Source organism: Canis lupus, chromosome 31 (genome assembly GCF_003254725.2).
Source record: "Canis lupus dingo isolate Sandy chromosome 31, ASM325472v2, whole genome shotgun sequence".
NCBI classification, from domain to species: domain Eukaryota; kingdom Metazoa; phylum Chordata; class Mammalia; order Carnivora; family Canidae; genus Canis; species Canis lupus.
The window spans coordinates 29,069,094-29,082,135 of record NC_064273.1 but is presented as its reverse complement, the minus strand read 5'-3'; the positions used below and the strand labels follow the sequence as shown (position 1 = coordinate 29,082,135).

Genomic DNA, 13,042 nt, shown 5'->3' with positions numbered 1-13,042 from the left:
CAATGGTTTGATTTTGTAAAGATGATATGAAAGCAATATGCATCCAATAGAAACTATACTTCAGATTTCTAATTTTGATCTTTTCATGGGCTAGCAATATGCAGTATGATATTCTTTCACACCTGTGTTTTCTCCCAAGAGTTTTATAGTTTTAGTTCTTACATTTAGGTCTTTGATCCATTTTGAATTAAATTTTAAATGTGGTATGAGGTAGGGGGTCCACTTTCATCTTTTACAAATGTGGATATCCCAGTTCTTCCAGCTTCATTTGTTGAAAAGATTACTATTCCCCATTAAATTGTCTACACAGTCTTGTTGAAAATAAGTGTATGTTCATAAATGCATGAGTTTATCCTGAGATTCTCAATCCTGTTCCATTGCCTATGTCTATCCTTATGCCAGCACTACACAATCTTGATTACACAGCTTAGGTTTTCAAATTAGGAAATGTTAATCCTCAAACTTTTTACCTTTTTTTTTTTTCTAAATTTTTTTGGCTATTACTGATCCCTTGCATTTCTATATGAGTTTTAGGATCAACTTGTCAACTTCTGCAAAGAGCAGCAGCTGGAATTTTGATAGGGATTGTATTGAACCTGAAAATCAATTTAAGCAGTATTGCTTTTCTTTGATCCGCAACATAGATGTCTTCTCATTTGAGTAGGTCTTCTTTAGTTTCTTCCATCAATCTTTTAGAGTTTTCAGTGTGCAAGCCTTTGCTTTTTTGTTGTTGTTGTTGTCAAATTTATTCCTAAGTATTTTATGAATGCTAGTGTAATATGGAATTATTTTCTTTTTAAATATTTGATTTATTTGAGGTGGGGAGAGAGTACACACATGCACATGTGGGGTGGAGGGTTGCAGAGGGAGAAAGACAAGTAGACCCCCTGAGCAGGGAGCCAACACAGGTGATCCCAGGACCCTAAGACGGTGACCTGAGCCAAAGTAAGACAATTAACTAACTCAGCCACCCAGGTGCCCCAGAATTATTTTCTTAATTTCATTTTTGGATTGTTCATTGCTAATGTATAGAAATATAAGTGATTTTTATATATTGATCTTTTATTTTTTGTGAATTCCTTAAGATTTTATATATACAAGACTTTTTTTTCCACTTAGTTCTTTAATCATGCCTCCTTTTAATTACATCTTTTAAATATATTTAACATAGCTAATTTACTTTGTATAATAAGTTCATTTTTTGTGTCTCCTCAGACTATTTCTCGTGACTTTTTTTCTTGTGTATGTGACCTACTTTCTTGTTTCTTTGAATGTCTCATAACTTTTTATTGAAGATTGGACATTTAGAATAATATAATGTAGCAACTCTGGAAATCAGAGCTCATCCCAGGTTTGTAGTTTGTTTTGCATTTGTTTGTTTATTGGATTTTCTGCACTAATTCTGTAAAGTGTATATTCTTTACTGTATGAGGACACTGAAGTTCTGATCGATTAACCTAGTGGTCAGTTAATGATTCCACAGAGACGATTCTTTAGATGATTGGAACCAATAAGGCTCCCAGTAGCTGCCAAGAAGTTCTGTGTGTTTTAGGAGACATCCAACATTTAGCCAAACACCTTACAGCTCCATCTTAGCCAGTGGGGAGAACTAAGGACTTCTCAGGTCTTTCCTAAACACACATACCACCCTGCACAGGCACATACTCCTACATATTTGCATGGCCTTCTGCATTACCAGGGATGTGTTGGAGATTTCAAAGCCCCCATATGGACATCCATTCTTCAGCTTTTCCTTTAAGTCTTTGGGTTAGCCTATTGTTTGTCCCAACTGTTATCTGCCACCTGAAGCAGCCGTGATGTTCAATAATTGCCTCTGATTCTTTTCAACACACACCCCTGGGGAAAAGGCTGTTTGTTCTAGATGAGTTCTGAGTCAGATCAAATAAAGACAGCCTTGCAAATGGGGTCTTCCAAGGAACCATCAGACAGGTCAAATAATGACAATTCTCTGAGAATGGGGCTTTGAAGGGGCTCCAACCCCATTCTGCAACCCCCACTCCCCAGTAGCTCCCAGGCTGCTAGTTTTCACTGTGACTGCCTACAGGCTCTTGGATTTCCAGGCTGCTGCAGCGACAGGGAGGAGATATGGGAACATGGCAAGTTAAAGTGACACAAAGCTCATTGTTCTTACCAAGATTCAGCTGTTTTTCTTGAATAAATGCTCCCCAGATTGCTGCAAGGCTTTGGTTAATTTCCAGAGTTCTGAAAAAGTCGATTCTGAGATTATTTGCCAATGTTCTTATTGCTTTTATGGAAGAGAGAATTTTTAGAGGTCCTTCGCCATTTTTGCTAATGTCCTAGAATTTGACTTTGATGGAGATTTTCAAACCTCCAGAAGTGTGTCTGTTACATGTGATTATTGAACCCTTGAAATGTGGCTAATACAAATTGAGATGTACTATACATGTAAAATACATATTCAAAGGCAATACAACAAAACTTTTAATATTTTCTTCATAATTTTTACTTTGAACATATATTGATATGATAATATTTTGACTAGTTTAGATGAAATAATATATATTACTAAAATTAATTTCACTTTTTTACCCTTTTTAATGTGTATGGTAGTCAGAATCCTAAGACGATCCCAGATGTCATGGCCTCTGCGACAGCTAGAAAATTTTAAATTACATCTGTGGTTCTCATTATATTTCAACTGGACAGTGTTTGTCTAGAAAGAAAAAAAAAATTTTAAACATATTAATCTAGTAAAATAAAACAAAGTATATAAAAAATTAGAAGGAAACAGTAAGAAAGAATAATAAACAGAAAATATAACACATGGCTCCCGATTGTTATTGTTGGGAGCCTAGGTAGTTCAGTCTTCTGCCTTTGGCTCAGGTCATGATCCCAGGGCTCTGTTCAGGGGAGAATTTACTTCTCCCTCTCCCTTTGCTCCTCCATACCACTTGTGTGAGCTTGCTCTCTCTCTCTTATAAATAAATAAATAAATAAATAAATAAATAAATAAATAAATAAATAAAAACATGATTAAATGGAATGAGACTAAACCTAGTTGTTTGTTAGATTCTAACAGAATACTCTGCAGATATTGGGAAGATGGATCACTGTCCCTGGGAGCACTCATCTGGGAGGGAGGTTTGAAGGCTAGAGTTTTAATGGGAAACACCCTCGGGTACAACACCTGTGCAGGAGTGAAAGCAGGAGGAAAGGACAGTTAAATTGAGATGTGTTTGGAAAAAGGGTCCCAGCTAATCCCACATGCAACTCTGGAGCTGGAGAGGCTTTTCAGAGGGAAGGCTGAGCCTCTGTGCCCAGCACTGATGGGCCCCTGGATGGGAGCTGCCCCCTGGGAGAAAGCATGACTTTGAACAAGGGGAAACCCTATGGAAGGACTTAGCTGTGATCAGTCAACTTCCTGACAGCTGGGGAAATAAGTGCCTTGACTCTGAAGCAGGATCTGGGGAACATATTGTTCCATCCACTAGAGAAGTTGTGATCATCTGTGATATAGGATTCAAATCTCTGAATTAGAATTGCTTTCTCAATTTTGCCTCCCACATTTCCCAAGATTCTACAAATAGACAACAACTCCAGGTAGTTCTGACATTAGAGAAAATGATCCCACCTCCATTGAATTCCTACTGTGCCAGATGGCACCTGCCTCATTGTATAAACTTCATCTTTTTTTAGGCCACATGTCTGCTTATTTCATCTGGCTGAATTATCCCAGTGACTTTTTTCGTACCAAAAAAAAAGAAAAACAAGAAAAAAGCAGCAGACATAAATTCACGTCTTTGCATCACGAGGATAGAGTGTCTTCTCCAAATTTGGTTTTCTCAATCACCTAAACAAAGATATTGGTTAGGGCCTCTTTTCATCCTGAAAGAACCATGGAGAGTTTTCCAGGCAAGGGGAGGCATGGCATCTGTCACCACCTATGTGGGCAGGGATTTATTTTAATTGCCCCATAAGCTGAAGTGACAGGTATTGAACAGTCAAGGTAATAACAGGCATCTACCAATAAGAATGGACACAGGTCCTTGGGGGAGGTTCTGAAGTGTCCAGCTAGTGGTTATTTGACAACCGGCATGAAAGCAGTTCACTATTTTAACAGACTGAGATGTACCTCCCAAATAGTGACCCTGGCTGCAGGTGCAAATGCAGACACATGGAGGGAGGGCAGGTCATGGAGCTTACTGGCTGAATCAATGGCTCCAAATCCAAACTGACCTAATGATTCTTCTCACTCAATCTCTGGAACACGTCAGGTGGATATGAAAGCACACAGCAAAATCATTCAACTATGACTCGCCCACTTCCTTCCCATGATCCAATCTGACTCACCAGCATCTGTAGGTTTATCACAGCACTCTGCTTCAGCAAAGATAGAGGTGCACAAAATAAGGGACAAACAGCACCCCCTTGATTGAAAGTCCGTGTGTTCGCTGTTGTCTCCAAAACACCAGGAGTGGGAGGCAGGAAGAGGAGGGTGGGTTTTTTATTACACTTTAAAATGCCACCGGACTTGTGGTAAATTGAAACATTGTTTTAAGGAATTGTAGGTATTTCCAGGCAGGAGAAATATGAGATCAGTTTGATCACGGTAATGTTGACTTTAATTTTAACTAGTGTTCCTTGGGCAGAAATCTAAAACTATTGTAGACAAATGGATGTTCTAAAACACCTAACCGTGGGCAGAGCACTAAAGGTTTAGGACGTGCTGTTGCTCTTTATTTCAATACAAATAGGAATAAAAAATTGCACAAACTGCCTCTTTGCATCTTATATGACCTTGGCCATTAGGACCCCTTTACAGACTAAATCAGGCCATGAACATCTTCAAGGCCTAAATCTCCCTACCAGATACAACCTCCCCATGGGCATCATGCTCCTCTCTGAATAACAAATTTTTCATCTGGTATCTGCCTTCTGACTAGGTAACCAACTCCCCTCCCTGAGTACTAATCTCCTCCCTGGGTACCACCTGCCTCTCTGGGTTCTAATTTCCTTACTGGGTGCCATTTTCTGCCAAAGACAAGTCCAGATAGTCTCAGAGTTAGGATGATTCAACTTAAGGAGTTTTTTGACTTTATGATGGTGCAAAAGCAAAATGCATTCTGTAGAAACTATACTTTGAATTTTGAATTTTGCTCTTTTTCCAGACTAAGAATATGTGGGCCCATTCTCTCTCATGATGCTAGCCCATAGCAGCTGCCACTCCCAGTTAAGCCACATGATCACAATCACAAGGGTTAACAACTGACACACTAACAACTAATTTTTCACTTTGAGTACAAATAGTCAAAAATTGCATGAAATAGCTAACACTTTATTATAAAATTGGCTTTGTATTGATGGCTTTGCCAACTGTGAGCTAATGTAAGTGTTCTGAGTGTAAGCTGGCTGGGCTAAGCTAGGATGTTTGGTAGATCAGGTGTATTAAATGCATTTTTGACTTTGGATATTTTCAACTTACAATGTGTTTATCAGGATGAAACTTCATTGTAAGTCAAGGAAAATCTGCCTAAAAGAGTCTTCCCTCCCAACCAAGAACAATAATCACTCAGGGGTATATGGCCTCAACAGTCAACCAAACATTGTCATTCCCAAGATCTCCTCTGCCCCTCACCACCACCCTGGGAGGAGGTGAGAGTGACATTCTCTGGTTTACAGGTGAGGACAAGAAGACTCAGCAAGAGTAAATGACTCCATTCAACCTGAAGAGGACAGGCATGTGCTTACACCCCACAAGTGCTTGCACATTTCAGAACCACAGGATGCGGGTTCTTAGGATGCCAAGCTTGGAAGGAGACAGGAGAATGTAGGCAGCTAGAAGGAGTCACTCAACTGTTTCCCTACCTAACATCCAGGTAGGGTGAAAAGGTAAAGACAAGAGGTAGGTATAGGTCGAGCACGTATTAATATGCCTGGCACAACAAATGGCTGATGTTGTTATGAATCCAATACAGAAGATGCTCTGGGTAGAAAGTCTCATCAAAACCCTGTGTAGCACTTTCCATGCCAAGGTGAGTTTACTGAGTGGTTCCACCTCTTCCTTGGCATTAAGCCTGGTAGCCTGTCCAAATACCTTCCTTTGCAAGGCTATGTACCTACCACACCTCCCATGGAGGATTTACTTCTGTGCAAACTCATGCCCATATCACATGCTGGGCTCACATTCCAAAGCTATTACAACTGCAGGGCAGGGAGAGGACTTATACCACCATATAAAAGAGGATTCCCAGGCCAACATCTAGCTGAACCTGGCATCATAACCAGTCACTGCTAAAGGACCATCTCCAAGCTCCAGGACTAACATTTAGGATGGGTCCACCCCACTGATGTTATACAAGACTCTTCTTGGCCCCTAAAAGGTCATAAATGATAGCCAGGGTCTTGAATTCCCAACAATCTCAGTACAGCTAGCAGACCAAGATGTATACAGATATAAACTCATTGGTTCTGAAGGTGTGCTAGAACACAACATGGGCTCACATGGAAGGTGTGTATGTGGAAGTTTATGTGCTATACAAATATCACTACATGGTATCATAAATGGAAAGAAATGAGAGAAGTATTTTAGCAAGCTGATGAACCATTTTTTAAAGATCCATAATCTGAACAAATGTGAAGATTGTGGGAGGATAAACCAGCTGACCCCCAAATTCCAGATCCTCTTTCAAGTGTCAAAAGTTGGCTCACCAAGATCACATCTGGAAACAACCACCTCTTTGTTCTCAAGCTTAACCTCAGAAGGCTTCTGGAATCTAGAAGGATCAGGGTTGGCAGTGGCCCTGGCACATTTTCCTTAGGTGAAGAAAACAAAGAAAAAAAATAACAAAACAGCCCCCTATCCCCAGATAAAACCCAGAAACAGATCCAGCAGTTTTTCCCTCTCCTTCCCTGATCCCCTTCCTTTGAGTGTTTTATCAACTACTGTAGTGGGCGGTATCTGGGCTACCGGTGTTTTTCTACTTACAGGAGTAAGAAAATTCCATTAACTGAAGAATAATATGGTTGACTGCCCCAATGGGAAAGGCATTCAGCATGCTGCGTTCTTGTTTCCTGTGTCCCTCTCAGGACCCTGAGGTCTAGACTTGCTGGCTCCTGCTCCCCAGGTTGTCCAGGCCTCTGGGGTTGTGACTCCCACCCACAGAGAAAGTACAGTGCGTGCTAATGGGGAGCACAGGAACAGAGGGAAGAGAAAAGTTAGGATGGGGGCAATTAGGCAGGTGAACTATTTCCTTTTCAAGAAAAGAAAATAAAGAAAAAATACAGGCACAAATCTACATTAGAGCTCATGTTGAGGGCTCTGGAAATACAACTGAGGTCTGGAACCATCCTGAAAGGACTCAGAAATCGCACCCACCAATAAGCTGGGGTGAAAGATTTTGGGGTGAATGACTTTAGCTTTCTTCTTCGTTTTAAGGGTATCAGGTCTCATTCTTCATTGGTGTAAAATGGTACAATCACTTGAGAAAACTGGAAGTTTCTTATAAAGTTAAACAGGCAGCTACTCTATGCCCCAGCAATTCCATTCCTAGGTATATTTAACCAAGATAAATAAGACATACATCCACACAAAGACTTACATAAGAATGTTCCTAGCAGCTTTATTTAAAATAGTCCCAAGCAACAACACCCCAAATTCATCAAGAGATGAATGAATAAACAAATTGTGGTATATCCACACACTGGAATTATATAAGTTTCCTTGTGTCACTATAACAAATTACCACAAATGTGGTGGCTTAAAACAGCACGAATTATCATTGTACAGTTCTGGAGAGCAGAAATCTGTATTGAATCTTTCTGGGCTAAAGTCAAGCTGTGGGCAGCACTGGCTCCTCCAGGAGAGAATCTGTGTCCTTGCCTTTCCCAGCCTCTAATGGCCTCCTATATTCCTTGGCTCGTGGCCCCTTCAAAGTGCACCACCTTGATCTGTGCTTCTGTAGTCATATTGCCTTCCCCTCTCAGGAGGTAATTCTCCCTCTTTTTCCTCTTCCTGTGATTAGGTGTAGGACCTACTTGAATCATCCAAGCTAATCTTCCCATCTCAAGATTCCTTAGCTTAATCACACCTGCAAAGTCTCTTCTGTAACATAAAATAAGATTCATGGGTTTTGGGGATATGTTTGAGGCCATTACTCAGTCTATCACAGGACTATACCACCTAGAAACAAAAAAGGATGAGCTGCTGATACAACATGGATGGATCTTGAAAGCTGTTTGTTGAATGAAAGAAACAAGACAAAAAAAAAAAAAAGAAAGAAAGAAAGAAAGAAAGAAAAAGAATAGAAAAGAAAGAGAACATCTTTTTGATTCTATTTTATGAAGTTCTAGAACAGGCTAGCCATGTTGATAGAAATCATAAAAGTGGTTGCTGGGAAGCAAGGGAATTTACTAGAAATAGACACAGAGAACTTTGAGACACAGAGAACATGAAAATGTTCTATACCTTGACTGGAGAGTTAGTTGATTACTTGAGTGTACACACTTATCAAAATGCCTGGAACTATATACTTTAGATCTGCGCATTTAACTGTATCTAAATTGTTCCTCAATAGAAAAGAGTGTTGAGGGAAAGTAGATAGCAACGAGGAGGATTAAAAAAAGAAGGAGGAGGACAAGGGACAGAAAAGCAAAGCCCAGTCTATGTAGGGAACACATTTTCATCCCTCATTATCAACTAGAACGAGCTTCCTGGCATGAAAAGAGCTGGGCCACAGAAGAGGGAGGTGAGCTATCCTGTAGCCTCTTCTAGGCATCTACAGTGCCCAAAGCCATTAGTCTAGTTTAAAAAAACTTATAAGACAAGACACCCAATGGAAAACCCCAAATATATTGAACACTTCCCTCCTCTCACAGGAAGTGAGAAAATAACCATATTTTTTACATATCAACCGTTTTCACTTTTTGCACTCCCTGCTAGGATTTGTGCATATTTCTGTACATCTTTTACATTGTTGTTATGGCAAAGGGATCATTTACCTTCTGCCTTTTTCTTTCAAGAACATGCTGCTATTTTGTTAGAGGATCTTCATGAGCATCCCTTTTGATCATTGGATGATAATATTTCACTGAATGGTTGATTTTTCACCAGATAATTCACTTAGCCTTTTCTTTCTTATTAGACATTTAGGCTATTTCGTTTTTCTCCCTTTAGAAACATCATAGAGCACTGGTTGCCTTTGTTCTTCTTTTAAATTATTTAAGAAGTGAATATTGAAATAAGAAATCAAGAAGAGGAGAAAGGAATAGGAAAGTAACCACTAGCCCAGAATTTAGAGCTCGAGGGACCTCCAGAATTATCTGGTTTAAAATCCTAGTTTTACGGAAGAGGAAACGGAGTGAGGCCAGGGCAAAGGCAAGGCCAATGCCACACTGCAGCTAAGTCTCAGAGCGGAGACTCCAACTCGGAGCTTCTGACTAATGTAGTGCTCTTCGGTTCAAACAGAATAAGCACAAGCTACACTTTGCCTTGCCTACACAGCAAGCACTGACAAATTTCTCCTGTCTAAACCTGTCATAAAATTGCTGCCTGGGTCAATTGTGAGAGAAGCAACAAACAAAAAAAGGACAGTTGGTCAAAGCCCATGTTAGCATTGAGAATAGAGTTTGAGCTACCTTTTAACTCAGCTATAAAAGAGAAATATGGCTGAAAAATGGAAAGAAGTTACTTTTCTTTGCATTTGTGTGCTTGGGAGATGCTCTGAGCACATGGCCGTTAAAAATAAAAGATCATTGGCTCTCAATTACTGTACTAATAGCAGGAAACCCTGCCATGATCATACAAAATAGGCTATGCAAAAATAATTTACAAATGCTTTACATAATTTTCCGGCAGCAGATTCACTTTCTTAATTATGTTTATCATAAAACTTGTTTCTAGAATATTCGACTGGAAATAGAGAGTGGCTTGATCATGCTAGGTGCAAGAGGAAGAAGGGGAGAATGACTATTTACAACGTGCCTATTTTGTGCCAGGCAATAAACTAGATTTTACGTATTCTCTCTCATGGATTTTTAACCCCAGTAAACAGGAATCTGAGGCTCAGATGGATTAAGTAACTTTCCCAAGGTCACCCAATTAGGCCAAAGTCAAGCTTCCATTCCAGCACTGTCTGAAGTGGAAACCCACGTGTTTTTACCTCTACCAGGAAAATCCGATCAAATTTTATTCAACAAATATTTATTTATGTGCCATCTAATTTTCAAATCCCGTTTGCTAGGTAACAAGAGCATAAAAATAAATAAGAGAAACATCACTGGTGGACAGTACACAATGCTAGCAGATAGAATCAATCACACATAGTAGGTCACACATAAATATTTGATAAATGAGGGAATAAAGTCTCTTAGAGAGGTTGTGAGGCAGCTCACATCCTTACGTCAACGATAGACTGTTTAAATGCCAATTGGCATAGTTACATTCTTGATTGTTTCTTAGAGAATGTGAATTTCATGCAAAAATATTCAGTCCTACTCTAATTCTGAGACAAAAAGTATTTTGATTCCCATTTCCCAATGGGGCTGCAAAAAGAAGATTAAGGTGAGTTTCCTAAAACCCAGGCCAGCTTGTTATGTTCTAGCCTGTTTGCCTGAAATGAATTATAATAATCTAAGGGCAATAACTTGTCTATGTAATTAAATTTAAGGTTTCTGAATGGGGATTTTTTTTTTGGTTGTAAGTAACAAAAAACTCGTATTACCAATTCAAAAACCTTTGACAATAGGAAAAGTTTGTCATCTCTCATTTAGAAAAATATCTAGAGAAAGTGCAGCCACAAGCTGTTAAATTGTCCTCTTCGTGACGTCATCAAGGACCCACATTTCTTGCATCTTCTCCCTCTTTTATCTTCAACAAGTCAGATTAATAGCCCTCATGGTTGTATGTTGGCTGCCGTAATTCCAGGCATCACGTGCTCTAGCAGAGACTTGCTATGCCCCATCTAGTTCCATTCTTCTATCTGGACACACAGAAAGGCTACATTTCCCAGTTTCCCTTATTGTTAGTTGGCGACATATGACTGGATTCCGGCCACTGGATGTGGGCCAAAGGGCTGAGCCGAGCCCCATGTGCAATCACCCACTGTCTTGCTTCCCCTCCTACAAGCAATAGATGTAGCAACATCACAAGGTAGAAGGACCCTGGATCCCTGAATCTGCCCTTGAGGAGAGCCTCTGACTCATCGAACAAGATGTAAAGGAATAGGCCACTGGAGTCTTGGGCTGGTTTGTTCTAGGAGTTGTCAGTAATTACCCTAACCCTCATGCAGAAGGAGAGAAGTAGCATCTTCCCTAAGTGATGGGTTCTTGACACAGGGGCTCAGTCAGGAGGGAAAGGGGGTGAGTGGAAGAAGCATTCACAAGCTCTGCTACACCCCACTTCTTGCTGGGTTTTTATGATGCTTAACAATCCTCTGTGTCCCTTGTCAGCCCTCTTGGTCTGCCCATTGGCTGTTGCCAGCCTGTTTTCACTTCTCAAACCTCCCATTGGCCTTCCCCTGCCTACCCTAAGGATGGCCCTACACTCTGGCTCCAAGAGGGCTACCCAGAAGATTAGCTTGGCTTCCTGCATCCAAACCTCCAGACCCACCCATGTTTTCGCTGAGCTCACTAGCCCTCCACTCTGGATCTCATACCCAACCCATTCACAACAAATTCTTCCCTTTCCTGTATTTTCAGAAAAGATTTTCTTCTCTTTTTTTAAAAGATTTTTTAATTATTTATTTGAAAAAGAGAGACAGAGATAGCAACAGAGAGAGAGCATGAGCAGGGAGGAGAGGGAGAAGCAGGCTCCCCAATGAGCCCAGAGCCCAACTTGCTACTCAATCCACAGGGCCCCAGGATCATGACCTGAGCCAAAGGCAGACACTTAACCCACTGAGCCACCCAGACACCCCAAAAGGTTTTCCTCTCTAATGACCATTTCCATCAGCTCTTTAATATGATCACATTCTTGTATTAAAAATAAAATCACACGAACACCTTGTAGCCCCACTGCCCTCTCTTTTCCTTCCCTCCCTACCAGATTTTTTGGAAGAGCTGCCTATGCTCAGTCTCCACTCCCCACTGTGGCTCTACTGCACCCTAAGACCTAGAGCCCCCCTACTGTTATACCAAACCTGCTCTCACCATGGTTTCCCATGACTTCCTTGTCACTAAATCTGGTGGACACATTCCCTTCTTGTATTAGTTTCTTAGGGCTGCTGTAACAAATTGCCACAAATTACCAGTGTCTTAAAACAATAGGAATTTAATCTCTCACAGTCCTGGAGGCTAGAAGTCCAAAATCAAAGGGTCACCAGGGCCATCCTCCTCAGAAGGCTCCAGAAAAATATCCTTCTTTGCCTCTTCTAGCTTCTGGTGGTTGCCAACTCTTTTGGGGTTTGGCTAGTAGCTGCATCAACCCAATCTCTGCCTCAGTCTTTATACTACTTTCCTTGTGTTTCTTGGTGCACATACTTCCCTCAAAAAGAACACTAGTCATTGGTTCAGGGCCCACTCTAAAATCAAGTATGACCTCATCTTAACCTGACTACATCTACAAACACTCTACTTCCAAATAAGGTCAATTCACAGAGGGTTAAAGCTTCAACATATTGTTGGGGGAACACAATTCACACCCACAACACTTTCATATCTAACTTGACCTGGAAGTGTCCCTTCTCTCCTTGAGACATCATCTATTCCCAGTCTTCCTTGGACCTCTCTGAAATCTGTTTCTCACATTACTTCTTGGTCTTCTCTTCCTCTGTCCATCCTTCTAATATTGGTGTCTCTCAGGGCTTTGGCAACTTTCTTTTCTCTCTCACCTGGTTGAAAGGCCCATCCCGAAAACTCATCATGTTCATCTGAAACCTGACCCTCCTATCGTCTCCCCATCTCATAACTGGCACCACCATGCATGGAGCCTCTTGAATGGGCCTCCATTCCTGAGCACTGAGCCTTCCCTTTCCCACACTCCCCATTGCCAACCAACCATTGAGGCCTATCAGTTCTGCCCCCCAAATACCTCTCCCTACGCTGCAATGGCCCTTGTTCAAGTCAC

At 40.8% G+C, this 13,042-nt stretch overlaps 1 long non-coding RNA gene across 2 annotated transcripts in view; it reads right to left on the bottom strand.

Annotated features, from left to right (window-relative positions):
• The window catches only part of LOC112661844 (uncharacterized), a 30,240-nt gene that overhangs the window by 13,194 nt on the left and 4,004 nt on the right, over window positions 1–13,042 (bottom strand). For both annotated transcript variants that reach the window (XR_003138033.2, XR_003138032.2), the window contains exon 4: window positions 2,572–2,695. This is a non-coding gene — a long non-coding RNA (uncharacterized LOC112661844). The remainder of the gene's footprint in view (window positions 1–2,571; window positions 2,696–13,042) is intronic.